The 17,688-nt window shown below is 35.9% G+C and overlaps 1 long non-coding RNA gene across 1 annotated transcript; it reads left to right on the top strand.

Moving 5' to 3' along the window:
* The first annotated feature begins 2,061 nt into the window (after nt 1-2,061).
* LOC109122443 (uncharacterized) lies at nt 2,062-11,663 on the top strand. Its single transcript, XR_009465453.1, has 2 exons — nt 2,062-2,654; nt 11,201-11,663. It is a non-coding gene; the product is annotated as an uncharacterized LOC109122443 (long non-coding RNA).
* The last annotated feature ends 6,025 nt before the right edge of the window (nt 11,664-17,688 follow it).

The raw sequence follows: 17,688 nt of genomic DNA, 5'->3' as shown, positions 1-17,688 counted from the left end.
TTTTTTAAAAAGTTAGAATCACCACCTTTTTTTTTTTTTGGTTCACTTTTAAGAGGAAAACCAAAATATCTAAAAGAAAAATTAAAATAAGTAATAAAATCTTAATGTGACTTTTTTTAAATAAAAAAAAAAAAAAAACATGTTTACAAAAAAGAGTTTGAATTCGGAGGTCATGTTACCTATGGGGAAGGCAACACCTCTCTAATCTCGTATATCTATGATCTCTACTAAATACATTGAGGAAATTATGACAATTAACTAATTAAATATAGATACCGAGATTAAGAAGTACTCAAATCAATGTATAAGAAAATAATTATAAAAATATATTATAATAGTATACAAGGTAAATGATAAGAGAATTATGCAAATGGATTATTAATTTAATTAAAAAAATATTTCAAAAATTACATTCTTTTAAGAAATTCCAAAAGAATTTATTAGAAACAAAAGATTTCAATTTAGAACAAATTTGGTGAGATAGTTAAAATTGAAGCAAAAATATGGACCAAAATTAAAGGGATGCATTCTTACTTCTCAAAACGGGGCAGTCGAGGTTCTGTAGAGCGTGTGCTTTTTTGGAAGCTGAGCAGGAGCTTCTGGGTATATGTAATAGATCTTATATTGGGCATTGACACAAATTTTTTTAATCCTAATGGAGGATAAATAACCTTATTTTTTCCATCACTTTATTCACCTTTTGTTGCAGTCTTTTCAGCCTTGCATTCCCTCTATCAAGTGGGCAACTTCCCGCTCCAACTCGTTTGTGGAAGCCTACGAAAGGAAAGATTTGAAAGGGTATTCACATCATTCATGGATGGAGGAGTGAGGACTATAGTCTGCTAGTTTCATATGGGCTTGTTTTCTAGCTCTGGAGCGAGCAGCTGACTATGAGAAGAGTGCATAGTGAAGTGAAATGTGTTTTAACTTGGCCCACATAGGACAGATAGCAATACATTTAGTGGTATATTATCCAATTTACTTTCTTTAGTCTTGTTAAGATTGTAGAAACTTATGCACACATTGAGTCGTGGGGTTTTCGGCTGAGTTGACAGATTTTATCAAGGGAGAATTGTGTTTTGGGCCTAGCTGGGCCCAAAAATTAAGAAATGGTCCATCTAACTGACCTAATTAATGATAAGGATATCAAATGTTAACAGACAAAAATGCCCTTTACATTTCCAACTCAAATTGTTGTAAATTAATGGGTTTCACAGCTGGTAAACGTGAAATGCCATGTCACCAGAGTGAAAATTCTGAATCTTCCTACCATTTTCTCTCCCTCTATAAACAACATACGCACAAACGATGCCGACCTTAACTGTCCCCCAATCGCTTTCTTCAGCAGCCAAGGATTGTGAGCATTTCAGAAAAGCTTTTGTAGGTATTTTATCAATGATCATTCCCAAATCCAAATGATGGGGGTCTGAATTATTTGCTAATATTTTGATTTTATCAGGTTGAGGCGTTTGTAGGTATTTTATCATCATCGTCCAGAGAGAATAAATGGGAGCATTTGAGATGGAGAAGGTGAAAGGTAGGAGTCCCTACGGTGCAGGAACTTACGCTGGGGACGGCTCAAGACAACCATCTGAGTTCGAATTGGAGCAAGGTTTCCACCAGGGGAAGTACATTGATGGCATCACAAAGAAGCTCAAGGAAGCAGCTTAATATTCATTCCCTATTATGAGATTGTTTTGCATTCTTCCATTTTTTCACTTCTAGAATTTAAGTTCCGTATTTCTATTGGATTGCCAAAAAAAAAAAAAAAAAAAGAATAATTGTTGTTGTGTTTGGCATATGCTCTATGTGTTGAATGTACTCAGAACATTGGTTTGCTCATCCAACTTGAAAAAATGTCCTCTTTCTCCCCCTTTCACACTTAACCGAGAATTTTATATTGGTAACAATTAATCCCTGTCATTTTCTATTGGTTTCTGGGTATAGATTAGGTAGGTGAGTGGTCCTTTCTTTCAGCAGTGAAGGTTGGAAATTTACTAGGATTGAGAATGTTAGCGGGGCGCGGGGGGGGGGGGGGGGGGGGTTAATCATACACACCACCTGGATTCTACCAATAAAGTCCTTCGGAATGTAATCTAAATTTTGGCCTAATCTTTGATGTTACAGAAGGAAAGAAGGGGTGGAGATGATACACTCCACAGATTGGACAGCTAACAAGTACCTACTACTATTGACTATGTATTAATTTCCTATTAACAAGTAAAAAAAATGGCATTGATTTTGTTTTACTAGTTTCTGCTTGAATTCCTAAATTTTCTTTTTGAATATTTTTCTTGTCTTAGCCCACTCCACCCAACTTTTCCTTTCTCGTTTTTTTGATTAGTATCTGAAACAATTCTTATTTCATTGAGCAATGTATATTCTTGCAAAAAATGAATTAAAAAATTAATTTGTGCCCAATTAGTTTGGTGTAAATGTCATCCACATTTATCTCATGTAATTTTAATTGGAAATATTTAGTGTTTATGGGAATAAACAGGAAGCTTGAAATTGCTAATCATTGGCATTAAATTGAAGCAGGTTTAGAAATGAAAATTCTGGATTAGGAGAGAATGGATGAGAAGGAGAATTGCGGACAAAAGAAAATAATGTCTCCCTGTTTGGCTCTGAAGAATTGCTTGGATGAGAAAATGGTGAGTACTCTAAAAGTGAGCCACAGTTAGAAGCATTTTGGTCTTCTTCAGAGTTTCCTCGTAAATTGTAGACAATTGTTAGGCCTGGTGCCACATGTGATATTTAAAAAGTTGTTCACTAGTTGAATGGAACCCATCTTTAGGCATGCTTTTTACTGAATAAAATATATGTTTGAATAATAATTTGTCATGCTTAACATATAATCTTCTTTTGAATTCTAGCTAGAAAGTTGGAATTAACTTCGAATAACTTCACATTAATGGACAAATTGCTATTTTTTAATTTCCTTGTATTGTTACAAAAGTATAGGGAACAAATTGAGACTTCAGTTTTTCCTTATTTTATTAACCAAAAGATTGCAATCATGATTAACCTATGCATGAGTATACATTCAGTAGTGGTTGTATGGAATTTATGTCTGTGTACAAGACATTTACACTAAGTGTACAAGGTACCTGTGCTTAATGCACAAGGGTGTACAAATGTACCTATGTTGAAGTATTTGCAATGTTTTAAAATCATTTCCATTTTGAAAGGATGAGGAACATTCCCTCACACACATTCCTTGATCACGCACTCATCCCCTTCAATTTTATTACTTCATACATGTTGATTGGATGACCAACGACAATAATGATGAATAAGAACCTATATTAGGTTTCACTTCCCCCTTTTCCCTTCCCCATTTTCCCTTAGGCATCACATTGGAACATGGTAGCTCACCCATATGCACGCTATTAGTTTTAGGTATGTCAAATTTTTGCCATTGTATAAGACATTTACACTAAGTGTACAATGCAAATGTGCTAACTGTACAAGTGTGTACAATGCTACATATGTTGAAGGATTTCAAATGGTTTTGAATAAATTGCTTGCTCATTTTATTTTTCTAAGGGTGACATTCCTCATAGACATTCCTCATAGACATTCCTCATTTACATTTCTACACATTAATTGGATGAGATAGCGCGCTTATAATGAATAAGAACCTCGATTTGGTGTCATTTTCCCCCTTTTCAGTGAGCCATGACATTGGAACGTGGTTAACCTGGCCATATGCACTAGTTCTGTTGTATCTATGTGGAATTTCTGCAACTGTACAAGGCATTTAAACTAAGTGTACAAGGCCAATGTACTAAAAGTACAAGGGTGTCTATCTTACTTTTTCCAAACGTGGGGAACAATCCTCACACATGTTGCTTGATAACACACGCATTGCATGCAATTTAATTGATGTCTACCATGTTCATTCATCCTATTAGCTTCCCTAGTAATGATGAATATGAACCGAAATTAGGGTAACCTTTTGTGTCATTTTCCCTAGTCCATGGTAATGGAAACATTGGTTACCCACCCATATTCACTTGGAAATATGTACCTATTAGGGATTTGGTGACTGGACAAGGCATTTACACTAAGTGTACAAAGCAAATGTGTTAACTGTACAAGTGTGTACAAGGGTGCCTATCTTGAAGGATTTCAAATGCTTTTGAAAAAATTGCTTGCTCATTTATTTTTTCCAAGGGGGACATTCCTCATTTCCCTTCGTACACATTCATTGGATGAGATAGCGCGCTTATGATGAATAGGAACCTCGATTAGGTGTCATTTTTCCCCAACTCGATGAGCCATGACATTGGAACGTGGTTAACCCAGTCATATGCACTAGTTATGTTGTATGATCTAGGTTGAATTTCTGCCACTGTACAAGGCATTTACACTAAGTGTACAAGGCATTTACACTAAGTGTACAAGGCCAATGTACTAAAAGTACAAGGGTGTCTATCTTACTTTTTCCAAACGTGGGGAACAATCCTCACACATGTTGCTTGATAACACACGCATTGCATGCAATTTAATTGATGTCTACCATGTTCATTCATCCTATTAGCTTCCCTAGTAATGATGAATATGAACCGAAATTAGGGTAACCTTTTGTGTCATTTTCCCTAGTCCATGGTAATGGAAACATTGGTTACCCACCCATATTCACTTGGAAATATGTACCTATTAGGGATTTGGTGACTGGACAAGGCATTTACACTAAGTGTACAAAGCAAATGTGTTAACTGTACAAGTGTGTACAAGGGTGCCTATCTTGAAGGATTTCAAATGCTTTTGAAAAAATTGCTTGCTCATTTATTTTTTCCAAGGGGGACATTCCTCATTTCCCTTCGTACACATTCATTGGATGAGATAGCGCGCTTATGATGAATAGGAACCTCGATTAGGTGTCATTTTTCCCCAACTCGATGAGCCATGACATTGGAACGTGGTTAACCCAGTCATATGCACTAGTTATGTTGTATGATCTAGGTTGAATTTCTGCCACTGTACAAGGCATTTACACTAAGTGTACAAGGCATTTACACTAAGTGTACAAGGCCAATGTACTAAAAGTACAAGGGTGTCTATCTTACTTTTTCCAAACGTGGGGAACAATCCTCATACATGTTGCTTGATAACACACGCATTGCATGCAATTTAATTGATGTCTACCATGTTCATTCATCCTATTAGCTTCCCTAGTAATGATGAATATGAACCGAAATTAGGGTAACCTTTTGTGTCATTTTCCCTAGTCCATGGTAATAGAAACATTGGTTACCCACCCATATTCACTTGGAAATATGTACCTATTAGGGATTTGGTGACTGGACAAAGCATTTACACTAAGTGTACAAAGCAAATGTGCTAACTGTACAAGTGTGTACAAGGGTGCCTATCTTGAAGGATTTCAAATGCTTTTGAAAAAATTGCTTGCTCATTTATTTTTTCCAAGGGGGACATTCCTCATTTCCCTTCGTACACATTCATTGGATGAGATAGCGCGCTTATGATGAATAAGAACCTCGATTTGGTGTCATTTTTCCCCAACTCGGTGAGCCATGACATTGGAACGTGGTTAACCCAGTCATATGCACTAGTTATGTTGTATGATCTAGGTTGAATTTCTGCCACTGTACAAGGCATTTACACTAAGTGTACAAGGCCAATGTACTAAAAGTACAAGGGTGTACAAGGGTGTCTATCTTACTTTTTCCAAACGTGAGGAACAATCCTCACACATGTTGCTTGATAACACACGCATTGCATGCAATTTAATTGATGTCTACCATGTTCATTCATCCTATTAGCTTCCCTAGTAATGATGAATATGAACCGAAATTAGGGTAACCTTTTGTGTCATTTTCCCTAGTCCATGGTAATGGAAACATTGGTTACCCACCCATATTTACTTGGAAATATGTACCTATTAGGGATTTGGTGACTGGACAAGGCATTTACACTAAGTGTACAAAGCAAATGTGCTAACTGTACAAGTGAGTACAAGGGTGCCTATCTTGAAGGATTTCAAATGCAAATGGTGGTTGCTCATGGTGGCCGATGTGTTGAACGTGTTGTGTTTGGCGATAAGATAACTGATGGAGGAAGAGATGACCTAGAAAAGATTACGAAGGTAATTGTAGTTAACATCAACTTGTTATAAGTTCAAACTGATCCTTCAAGGACATGCTCCATTGATTAAAAAAAATTATATTTAGAAGACACAAGACTATTTGAGGCAGCACTTAAGGAGTTGCATGCTTTGGTGCATGATTATTTGCATTTCTTATGTGTTTGCTTTAAAATGAAAAAATGGGGAAAAAAAGCTTCACTCAGGAAAGCAAAATTCATCAGGATAAAAAGACAAAGTACAAATAAAAGGAGGAAATTTATAATAGAAGTGAAGACAGTTGCATTTTGAACTTGGCTATCTGTCAGTAGACTTAAGGCTCCTAAACCTCGCCCTTGAGATGAGTTGGAAGCAAGGCTTAGGAAAATTCTTTGGGACATGGAATTCAAATCTAGTAATGCTCATTCCATGACACTTGTTTTACCTTTATGATTTGCACTTTATTTAGACACATTCTTATGATGTTCAAAGCCCTGTTAAGGATCTGTAGTATCATTGTTACTTCAAGAGCAGGTATTAAATTGACCCAGAGCAACTAACCCATTACATGGTTTTTCTTAATGCCTTTTTCATTACATGTCAGTGTGGTTGATGATGGGAAACGGATTTCCACAATCCTCAAGGACCATATGGGAAGGATTATGTTGGGTCTTTTTCTATTTATAAATCAAGTGTTTATATTCAAGAGAAAAGGCTTTCATACTTGGTATGTACCCATAAGTATCACTGAAAATGCAACTTCTCTTTCTATTTAGATTGATTACAGAAGCAGGCTAGGTTTTTTTTCTAATAGGATCACAATGTAAATTAATCATGAATGCACTTTATAATTTGATGTGTTTAGATTTATGTAGAAAATGGATTTTTATGCTCCTAGTAACTTCTGTTGGTGTTTAAAACAAACATGGAATTAACCAAAATGTTCTATGTGCTCTTTGCAAGATACTGGTATATTGAGTTGTGGATGATCTTATTTGGTTTATATGCCTTTCCAATCCCTCATGCTAGTTGTTTGTTCAGATTGCTAGAGAGATGGTAATCAGCCCAGCAAATTCAAGGTTGGGGCTTACTGCTTTGACAAAACGAGTGGGGTTAATGGATAGACCTGATAGTCCAGATGGCGAGTTGATAAAGTACATGGTATATTCTACTTTTATTCCATGCCTATCATTTTCCCCAAGTTGCTTAGTAGATTATTTTCTGCATATATCTTTGTTGTTAACTCATTACATAACATTCTTCATCTTAGTGGGATGACCCTTTTATGATTCCTGCCAACATGACTCTTGAAGTATCTGAGCTGTTCAGTCGAGAATTAACAAGGGTATGTATAATTTCTTCCATTCATATATGGGTGTGTTCAATATGACAGAGACAATCATGGGTCTCAATGCCTGCTGACTTGTTCGATGCTATGACCTAAAGAAACCTGCAACCATGCATGATTATGGACATATGCCTAATCCCTATATCTATAACATGTGTCAGCATGGAAAATGAAGGATAAATGCTTTGTCTTTGTACATAAAAGCCCAGCAAATTGGGTCATTTTGCCAGGTTTTCATTGAACAAATGAACAGAATGACATCCATTATTTTTGTCTGAATGATCATTGATGCGACTCATGGTAGCTTAGCTTTAAAGGCGTATCAACAAAATTTATACCTTAAATACTATTACTAAAGTAGCCAAGCTACTATAGCATAGTGGTTCTAGGATCGTTCACTGGGAAGGGTTTTCGCAAACACAAGTGATATTCAAATTAGGAAAATAGGTGATTTTCTTATGGATGTTAGCTTTAAAAGAAGATGTAAATGTTTTAGAAAGATTTAAACTAATCTAAGCTAACATTAAAGACTAAAATGAAAGGGTGTAAAAACAAGTTTCTCAAAGATAGGATAGCTATGCTCTGGCTCTTATGCAAATTGGAAATCTCAGGATAGGCTCCTCGCGTTGGGGTTGCAACTATGGTGATGCTTGCTTCCCGAACCGGTATGGATTTAGCAAATCAAGTTTTAATCCTTTAAAATGGCAAAACAGATGGTAGTGAATTTCATCAATGGTTATTCACCTTAGACTTCCTTTGAATGGCTCGTAAGAGATAACTAATGGTCTAAAGCCAAAAGCTTACCAAATATTGGCAACTCAAAGTCATTCCAGGTGATAAACTCACCTTTCAATGGCCATTGAAATTGGTTCTTAACGGATTAATGCAAAACTTGGAATTGAAAACCTCACCTCCAATAGCTCGTAGGAGATAACTAATGGATAGAAATCCAAAAGCTTATCAAGTATTGGCCGTTGGAAGTTATCCAAAGGAAATAAAAACCGAACTTTGCATTAATGAACCATTAATGAAAAACGACTACCTTACCTTCCAGGTGCGAGAAATTTCCATGGGATTGCATCCAAGCCACCACATAACATCCATACTTTGAGAAACTAAAAGTTTTAGCCAATCATCCTCTGAGGAAAAGCCCTCAGAGGCTGTTTGGCTACTAAGAAAATAGAAACGGGGAAGAACAGGAGAAGAGAGAAAAACAAAGCTTTATATATTTCTAAGTTAATGTACAAAGGATCGATCACCCTATATCCCATCTGTTTTGGAGGTGTTGTGCACCTCTATATATAGCAAAATTACAAGATAAAGCCTTATGTCGGCTGAATACAAGGTTACAAAAGGAATTTACACGAGAAAATATCAAGCTACAAATATTTGGGAAGTCGGTGGTGCGTGCGTGGAGAAACAGAGCATTTCAAAGGCATTTCGCAAGGTGCCTAAATCCTCCTTGCGAAATTTTCGCAAGGTAAAATTCACCTTGCGAAATTGGTCATTTGGCATGATGCAGTTGTCTTCCGAAGGCTATATCTTCCTCATTTTAGCTCCAAATCATACACGGTTTGAAGATTTAGATTCTTGACTTCCTGAGCTTTGAAATGGTATATAGCATGTAGAAAATGGACTTCGGGAAGTGCTTCAAAAGTGCGAAAGAAGACTGCAGCTGTTTTCTTCACTCTGTTTTCCTCTTCTCCATTGCTTGTGCTCGTGTTTCCACTTGAAATTCAAACCTGTAATCATCCAAAATCCTTGCTTAACTCGCCCAAATAGCTCCTCCATCAATTGACATGCTTGAATTGGTTCATAAGCTGATAAAAACATGTAAACTTGCCACAAAATGATTAAAACCAATTACTAAGGACCTTAATGAATTAATTGGGTTAAATGAATATGATTACTACTCAAAGGTGCTTAAAACCATTATTATTAGGTCTACAAAATAGCACTTTTTGGTAGTGGCCAAATTTCGCACCTTGAGGAAAATCTCCTTGCGAAATTTTCGCAAGGTAAAATTCACCTTGCGAAATTGGTCATTTGGCATGACGCAGTTGTCTCCCGAATGCCATATCTTCCTCATTTTAGCTCCAAATCATACACGGTTTGAAGCGTTAGATTTTTTACTTCCTGAGCTTTGAAATGGTATATATAATGTAGAAAATGGACTTCTGGAAGTGCTTCAAAAGTGTGAAAGAAAACTGCAGCTGTTTTCTTCACTCTGTTTTTCTCTTCTCCATTGCTTGTGCTCGTGTTTCCACTTGAAATTCAAGCCTGTAATCATCCAAAATCCTTGCTTAACTCGCCCAAATAGCTCCTCCATCAATTGGCATGCTTGAATTGGTTCATAAGCTGATAAAAACATGTAAACTTGCCACAAAATGGTTAAAACCAATTATTAAGGACCTTAATGAATTAATTGGGTTAAATGAATATGATTACTACTCAAAGGTGCTTAAAACCATTATTATTAGGTCTACAAAATAGCACTTTTTGGTAGTAATCAATCATTTAAATCAAACCATAAAAATTATTCCAGTTGCAACCAATTGTAAGTTGTAACAAAAAGGAAAATGTAAAATGATACATAAGGAGGCTTACATTACAGTCCCTTTGGCATTACTTTTTCCATTGTAATATGCAAGTAGTGACATTTGGTATTGATGCAGTACATTGAAGAGACAGAAGAAATTGCAATGAGTGGTTTGAAGGTGAACAGGCACATACTGGATATGATTACAAACGAACTATTGGAAAATTCAAGGATAACTGGATTGGTAAATGAATACGTTTTCTTTTCTCATTCACCCTTCTTGTTTATATAATCAAATTACAACCTTTGATAATTGAATGAACTATACCTTTACTATAAAAATTTTCTTCTATTTGTTGTTGATATATTTCCACAATTGCTAGATTCCCCTGTCAAATTGAATCATATTCACTTCACGTGTAGAGTTCCCACACACGAACCATTGATGATTAAAACACTGAAATCATTTGGTGGGAACAACAGAATCCTAATCTTTATGGTTTCAAGGGCTTCATCATCAAATCCTTTGTTGGTTGCTCTTCCATTGATTTTGTAGATTCGTTTCACTTTGTTAACTTTGTATCATTTCATAGACTTCGGCATTGAGCCTTGCATTATTTTTCTACAACTGTACTCAATTTAAAAAGAAAACGAAATTAGTAATAGCCTTTCATGGGGGCTGGAGAAGAGTTAAAATCTGCATTACACAAAAGCCATTTTCGAAGGAGAACCATTGGGTTGTGAGAAACTTAGTATGTGCTCATATCACTGCAGGATGCCCATGTTGTTAAGATCCAACTAGGGTACAGGGTAGCACACCTGACTCTTGTATCTGATTCTAAATGTTGATTTCCATTTTCATTTAGGAATGGTACATACTTTGGAATTGTCAGTGTTATGAATAGTATATGCCCATCTTTCACCAATTTCCATTTAGTACCTCTCAACATCAGTGTTTGGACAATCCACATTTTCTTTAAAAGTTATACAGAAACCATCCCTACCTGATTGGATGACTTATATAGTGTCTCCAAGCCTGTTATTCTTGCTATATTTTCATCAATTCCTGATGTGGAATCAAGTTTTTACTGAAATCAGGATCCTGTATGTTTTCTCACTTTGCATGGTGCTTGTTTCTGTTTCTGAAACCTTCTTCCATGGAGTTTGGCTCTATTGTTAGTAGTGATGGTAATAAACTTCTATTTCCTTGCAATTTCTTCAGGAGGGACCCTTGCCTCACAACGATCGGGTGAGATATCAGCCACTGGACCTATATCCTACTCCACTCCACAGATGTTAAAAGTGTTAACGGAACGACGCAGGGTTCTCAGTTCCTAGCATGTTGTCTTTGATCCTAGTTTGGCTGCCCTCTATCTGAGTCCAAGCTAGACATTGATTCGGGCTCCTGGGAGAAGAAAAAAACCCGGCTGTTGACACCAATGCTCTGGTTCTTAGATGCTGAAGCTATTGAATATTGTTAGCTGACTCTTGAGTAGAAAGGTGAAATGCAGCAGGATTGTATCTTCAGATGAGGCTTAAGAATGTGCTTTACAACAGTTTTGTTGGCTTATTTATTATTGTTTTGATGTTTCTGTACAATGAAATTGAAGTTATAAGAAGGGTCGATCTGTCTTCGTGTACAGAGAAATCTGTAATGAAAATAATTTTTCCCATTAATGTATTAATGTGCAGAACATATAAAAATTGTGAAATCTCGAGTTCTGTGGAACCCATCCCTGTTGAAGTGATCAATGCAGAAGTTCAAAGAGGAAACACCAGGAGTTTTTGAAAATGTTTTTTAATGTTTTGTAAAACATTTTGTTTGATAACTTGAAATGTTTTTAACTTTTTTTTTTAATTTTTTTAAAATTTTAAAAATAAATTTTATATGTAATGTTTTATTTTTAATATTTTTTATATTTATATAAAAATATTTAAAAAACAAGTAAAAACAATTAAAATATATTATTTATAAATTTTCTATCTTTAAAAATCTAAGAGTAGAAAATTTTTTATTCATTGTCAATTTTTTTTTCTAGAAAATAAAAAATTGGTTTTGAAAACAATTAACAAATAGGGTTTTAGAGTCAATTTGAAAACTGTTTTGAAAAACAAAATTCTAAAAAATAGAAAATAGTTTTTCAACTTCAAAAACAACTTTGTCAATTTTTTAATTGAAGACTGTTTTTTGAAAATATGGTTATTTCCTTTCATGTTGGATTTTTTTTTTCCCTTAAATTTTCAAAGAACCAAACATAAGGTAAATAATTAAAAAAGGAATATATTTTCACTAATTTTAATTATATTTAAACTTTAAAAAAAAATATAATACATCAAGTAATAAGATGTTTAGGCTATATAGAACATAATACATCAAGTAATAAGATGTTTAGGCTAGGACAATAGCAAGTTTATTAAAGATCTGAAAATGCATGAATACATTACCGAATTCAGTTATCCGTAAGGTGATCAAACCCCTTTTCAAATCATTGTACATTATTAATTGTAGGACTGGGTAGAAGAGTCTCAGACCCAAAAAAATACCTTCATTAAGCTTGGTTATTAACCGAGCTTAATGTGCACGAAGGATGGGAAAGATGGAAGATGGGAGAAGGGCTGGAAAGAAAAAGGGAGGATCTATTCCTTGGTGAGAGAGGCTAAATTTTGTTTTTCCTCCGTTTATATTGGTTGTTGGACAAATAATGGTTCATTCTCATTTCATGTTGTTCTCCAAGTTTGCTGAATAATTTCTGTACTTGCTAATTCTAGTAAGACATTAAATACATTAATCATGTTTGTTAAGAATTTTAACTTACTAATTAAAGAATAATACAGGTAACCGGTCGACCGGACTATCATAACCGGTCGATCGGTTGTTGCAAATTTTCCTTCATATCAACTGCGTTGACCTAATGTAGACCGGTCGCTGGGAACCGGTCGACCGGATTAATTCCAAAATTTTATGCCATCTCACTATTAAAAGAGACACAAAATATGCAAATATGTTAATTGTTTTCAAAGTTATTAATTCAAAAATTTTATCAGTTCTAAAACTATTTTGAGAACTCACATTTCATGAGAGAATGAAATATTTTTTCTTATATTGGATGTTCTAAGAAAATCAACTTGTTAAACAATGCAATGACATGACTAATATTGGTAATGTGGGATTAGTTCAAACTTATCTAATACATCATTACAATGGAGCCTTGAAAAACATGACATTATGAAACAATATATTATTTCATTTATATTTATGATTTTGGTAACCCTTTACTATTATATTTATGTGTCTTAATTATTTTGAACATTCAAGTCTACTTCACTTACATTACACATTTGGGTGCGTGATAAATTGCATAAAAGGTTTAACTCCTTCCAAGTTGATGAGTTGTTCATTGCTTACTCATGGACTTAGGTAATTCGCCAAAGGTTAAAGTTCAGTACCTCCTAATATGGATGAGATGACTTGGCGATCTTGTAAATATTACTAAACAACATATAATAAAGTAAATAGCATAATATATATATATTGAATCCAAATTAAAACGAAATCAAAAACATTTGCATGCTGACACTACTCTAAATATACATATGCTAATACAAAATATATATGTCCTAGTTTTGCAACACAAACAAAATAATGACGTGGTCTCAATGCAATCAAGGTGCATCGAGTGGCGGTGGGAACACGGCGCGGAGGTACGCCATCAACTCCTCATGCTGACGCTCTTGGTGATCAAGCCTCTGTAGGATATGCTCATGTGTAGCCTGCTGCTGATCCATGCGCTCCTCAATACGAGTCCCAAGTGAGCTAATCTGCGCAGACAACTCCATCCAAGGCGCATGCTCATGGGCGTCAGGAGCCTGGCCAGGTGATGTATGGGTGTAATGAGGCTCAGTAAATGATAGCTGACCAGATGGTCCCGCTGTGTAACCCGTCTCAGTCATCATCGCATCTGAAATAGTCGGGTCAATGTGGCCACCCTCAGACTGGCATGGAGGGATATCAAACTCAGGCTCTCTATGGTCAAAATCGGTCTGAGGGTGTACCCCACCCTCCATCTCCCCAATCTCCTCCCCTTCGTCTCCTGCAGGATGCACATCCCCCTCTGCTTGTGGCTGTGGTACTGGTCGGTCCGCCCTCCTAATCCATGACCCATCTGGGGCCTTCTCCAACTTCATCCACGCCATCGACTGCTCATCATATGTGTCATAACTGCTGGGCGCCTCGACCTCCTGCTCCCTGCTCAAATCCACCCCCGCATCCTTGAACACTCGTGTCATGAAGCGGCCATATGGGAGAATGCGTTTGGGCCTCTCGCAGCATGCCATCATGTTCATCATCATGACATACCCGACGTCAATACGTCTCCCCGTCATAATCGAATCAATCAGGAATGCCTCCAGATAGGAAACCTCATCTCAATGACCGCCACGTGGTAGGAGGATGTACACTATCATGTGGTGAAGGACTCGGCAGGTCACTGTCAGGCTATGTGCCGATGGTTTGCCCAACCCCGGGGCATCTGCAAGGCCACACATCCTCTGAATCGCCTCTCTCGGATCGAAACCCGGTACCGTCGGCCAGGCCTTGGCATCATATACTCGGAGTCCACCAAGAGGAATGTCCAAAATGCGGCAGATGCTCTCCGGATCCAGATGGATCTGAACTCCTCTAACGGTCGAAGTGATCGGTCCTCCATGTCCATATGTCACACGTGAATAGAATGCCCTGACTAATGTCGGAAAAATGGGCTCTGAAATAGTCACTAAGGGCAGCCACCCCATGCATGCAAAGAGGCTCTCAAACCCGAAATGTTGTAGATGGGCGAAATTTATATTTCTCCCTGCAACCACCTTCCTCTGGACGAAATGCTGCTTGTACCTCTGGTATTCGTCGACCGAAGTGAAAAGGCCGATGTCGAACCTCGCCTTTCGGCGAGCCTCTGCCTGACCGCCCTGAGAAGCCTGAGCAGGGCGCTTGCCCAGTGCCTTCGACGCACCCCTATCTCTCCTAGGCGCCATGAAACACTACAAAGGGCCACACCTATGTCAAAACAAGGCCAATGAAAGAGCCTGTGACACGCGCGGGAAGAGAAGACAAACAACCTGTGACGCGCGATGAAGGAGGACCACTGCCAAACCTCACGCCTAGGTCCGAAATGTGAAGCCGCACCCCTCAAAACTCACTCCGAAGGCTTGCAACAGCTGGAATCGCGTCGAAAGTGGGTGTGTGGCAGCTCAATCGGCGGATCCCTTCGACTAGTAGAGGATAACACTGAAGAAATTAAGCGCGGAATGGTTTTTTAAACGTCACCCCGGCCGACCGGATATGAACCGGTTGACTCAGTAACATGTTCCACGGTGTTTTGCACTTTTTAATATAATGCATTCATTTTTTTTTTTTTCATTCATTGGAAAAAAAAATATACATTTAAGAAACCTGTTTAATTCCTTTGTGTTTGGATTTTTTTTTTATATTTAAATAATTCTTAGTTTTATTTAAAAAATCAAAATGTCATATAATTAAGAACTTTATTTACATTTTTAGGATTAGTTTCCTACAAATATCATTGATTTATTTAGGAATAGGGGATTAGAAATAAATTTAAAAAATAAAAATAAAGGAGAAAAATTATTATGCTTCAATCAGATTAGATTCAAATTAGTCTATTAATTTTTCATCCAATTACGTCACTGAATTTTAAAATATTTTTTTGTCTTAAATTAATCTAGTTTAATGTCGTATTACGGATTAGTGATTACCAGTAATTCCAATTTCATGCAGATAAGTTGTAACTTGTTATCCAAATGTTTTTGAAGTTAATTTATCCTTACAAGATCACGACCCTTTATTCCGATCATTGTAGCACGTGTGTTTTTAAATTCACCGAATTGATGGGCTTTTTGGCCCACCCATTGATGAAATGGGCATTTTAAGCTATATATATATAGAATTGGTATGACATTTAGATAAAAGTACCTCTCCCTTGGCACATACTTCCAACCCATCCCCTCCCCACAGGTGCTACAAGATATATTGGCTAAGGGAATCCATTCTATGATCAATAAGTCGAAACATAGAATCAGGTGGTCCTTAGGTCTGTTTGGTTCCCCTGAAAATCCATTTTGATTTGTAGGTTTTAGAGAAATCTGATTTTAATGGTAATTTTTAAAAAATAATAATTTTGTATTCATATATGTTGAAGTTGGAGAGTCCATTCACTTCTCTCCATTATGATTATGTCTTTTTAAATGGGTTATTTATATTCCATTCAAGTCCAAAAATTTATGGGACAAAGGAACAAAAATGTCAAATTTTTAAATTTGGTTTTTCTTACAAAGAAATATAAAATATTTTTTTTTTTGAATGCAGTCATAATCATATATCATTTGTATATTTACAAACTCATTTTTATGAATAAAATTAATAACAATAATAATAAAATTATTCAAATTTCAACTTAGCTAATATTTACCATCAAATCTTATATTTTTTCATTTTTTATTTTTACCATTTATGTATTTTTTTTATTTTTCAAAATTCAAAATTCCACTATATATGAGAAATTAGCATTTGAGAAAACATCAAATTTTCAAAAGTTACTTTTTTTTCCATTGATTTATTGTTTATATTTTCCAAAGTTAAAAAATCCACTATATGAAAAATTAGCATTTAAGAAAAGAAATCATTTGTTTTCTAAAAAAATTAAGTATTAATAATTTGTATATTGTTTTATCATTTCTTAAAATTTTGTCCAAATTTAAAAATAACCTCTTACTTTAATTTGAGCCCCTTCTTTATACGAGCTAATACATTAATAAAAAATGCTTTTAATATAATTACTTTTCAAGTGTTTTTATGATGTTTATCTAATAAAAATATTATAAATAATTTTTTAATATATAAAAAAATTTTTAAAATGATTTTTAAATTTTATTACATATTTATAAAAAAAAGCACTTTTTAGGTTGCAAGTGTATCGTGCAAACCGATCGACCGTATATAGTCGACCGGTCGCAAGACGGATGTAGAGCCAAAATCCACCCTCTCTCATCCAGTAGTGTGTCCAATCCTCCAGGAACCGGTCGACCGAAACTGATCGACCGGTCTATCTCCGGACAAGGGTGCCAAAATCCACCCTCTCTCATCCAGTAGCGTGTGCGCGACCGGCTAAAGAATGGTTCGACCGGTTGATCAACGGCTGAAGCAAAATATCGACCGGTCGAACACTTCATGCTTTCCGGTCCACGGGTCCACCTAGACCGGTTCATGGGATCGCCATATATATACCTGCATTGTACTGAATAAATTGTAAATGATATGTACGAGATTGTTGATGCAAAGGTTTTTTATAGTTTGTAATGTCGATGCCTTTTATTAGATGTTTTGAGATAGTGAGGGAAAATGCGACTTCATCACAACCTTCATTAAATATATAAGCCATAATATTGGCAATACAATGTCAGGAGTTGGTTTTTCGTGTATAATGTACAATCATCTTTAATTCTCCCTATTTACTTACAATGCAATGACAATCAACTTAAGTCAAAAAACAATCAAACTCTGACTAATCCCATAATCCCAGTGTTCATTTCCGCATATGGCACCAAAAAAAAAAAAATTAAATAACTACATTTGTCCACCATAAATTACATACAAATGTGCTAACTTTATACAGTCTTATCACAAATTACAATCCCCTT

Source organism: Vitis vinifera, chromosome 4 (genome assembly GCF_030704535.1).
Source record: "Vitis vinifera cultivar Pinot Noir 40024 chromosome 4, ASM3070453v1".
NCBI classification, from domain to species: domain Eukaryota; kingdom Viridiplantae; phylum Streptophyta; class Magnoliopsida; order Vitales; family Vitaceae; genus Vitis; species Vitis vinifera.
Note: the sequence above shows the minus strand (reverse complement) of the source record. Positions and strands in the feature narration are given on the sequence as shown.